The sequence below is a fragment of the Gavialis gangeticus genome, unplaced genomic scaffold (genome assembly GCF_001723915.1).
Source record: "Gavialis gangeticus isolate Ggan-Ray unplaced genomic scaffold, GavGan_comp1, whole genome shotgun sequence".
In the NCBI taxonomy this organism is placed as follows: domain Eukaryota; kingdom Metazoa; phylum Chordata; order Crocodylia; family Gavialidae; genus Gavialis; species Gavialis gangeticus.
Window position 1 is genome coordinate 11,266,710 of NW_017728994.1, and position 1,315 is coordinate 11,268,024.

General features: G+C 47.0%; 1 long non-coding RNA gene across 1 annotated transcript in view; it reads left to right on the forward strand.

The window, feature by feature from the left end:
• The window catches only part of LOC109287227, a 16,866-nt gene extending 16,077 nt beyond the window's left edge, over positions 1–789 (forward strand). The window contains exons 2-3 of the long non-coding RNA XR_002094779.1: positions 409–414; positions 777–789. This is a non-coding gene — a long non-coding RNA (uncharacterized LOC109287227). The remainder of the gene's footprint in view (positions 1–408; positions 415–776) is intronic.
• Positions 790–1,315: the final 526 nt, after the last annotated feature.

A 1,315-nucleotide genomic window follows, 5' to 3' on the forward strand; every position in this document is an offset into this window, starting at 1 on the left:
CCAGTTGTCCTTTCACTTTGGGGCCATCTTGCACCCCCTTATGCAGAAGTGAATATACTAGTGACTCATCTTCCCCCTCCTTTATGCCACAGGTGTGCAGGGTTGCAATGGCTCTGTCAGTGGTGAGGAAGCAAGACAGTTCCATATTTGCATCTGTTGGGAAATCTGCTCAAACATTTCTCTGTTTTAGTGCCTGATATGGAGCTGTTGCTGTCTCTCCTGTTTTCCCCAGATGGTGATGAGATCCCTCATCTCCCTGTCATCCCAGTTGTGTGACTAGGGTTGGGTAATGGGGAAGGATGGGACAAGCTCATCCATGGTGTGTGGTGTGCCTTTGGGGTGTTGGCATCTGTGGGTGGGTGAGAGTCCAGTTGCAAGGAGGAAGAGGATGGACAGCAGGATTGAAAGGTGAATGTATGTAGATAAGTGTCCCAGGGCCTGGATCTCCAACTCACTCCAGCTGGGTGCAGCCACTGCTCCAGTGACCAGGACTTTACTGTCCAGGCCACTTTCACAACCTTAAATTTCCCAGGGGCTTCCAGCTGGCAACTCCCCATGCCTTAGCCTGGAAATTTCCAGGGGCCTCTTCCTAGCAACACTAAGGTGGCTAGCTGTACCCTGGCTGTTCCCCAAGTTTCCAGGGGCATCTACCCATCTTCTCTACCCGGGATGCTTATATCCCTCATTCCTCCCTAGCATACCGGGACCCTATGCCTGCAGGCCAAAGTGTTACACAAATTGCCACTTGCTCAAATCATGAGTGAGACTTTATAAAGGGGGATAAGGCAGGTGCCGTGTTTATTGATTACATGAGTTAGACATAGAGGTTCAGGCACACCATTCATACAAACACACACAAATCATAAAACATCATTACACACAGGCATACACATCCACAAAAACAACCATTTCATCCACACATACACCAGATATAGTTATGAGCAATAGTTGCTCAATATCAGCCCAGGGTGGCCAACCCAGGCTTATTGAGTAGATGATGATGATTTGAAGATATCAGGTTTAAAGATAACAGCTGGAGCGGGGTGAACAGATACATCTGTGCTCCGAAGAAACAGCAGTAGAGAAAGAGACTCACCCAACTTGACATTTTCAAAGTGTTCTTTTATAGGGATTGGCATTCTTTGTTTCAGTGCTTTGGGGTTTTTCCATACCCGGCTTCTGTTTTTGTGGCTGTTCTTCTTTTGTCTTCAGCTTATCTTAGCCTTGGAGTATTCTTGTTGCCCGTCTTGCAGAATTTCTTCTTCTGTTATTTCCTTTGTGCCTTTGAGCTTCAAAGGGATTCTTCAGCTGTTTG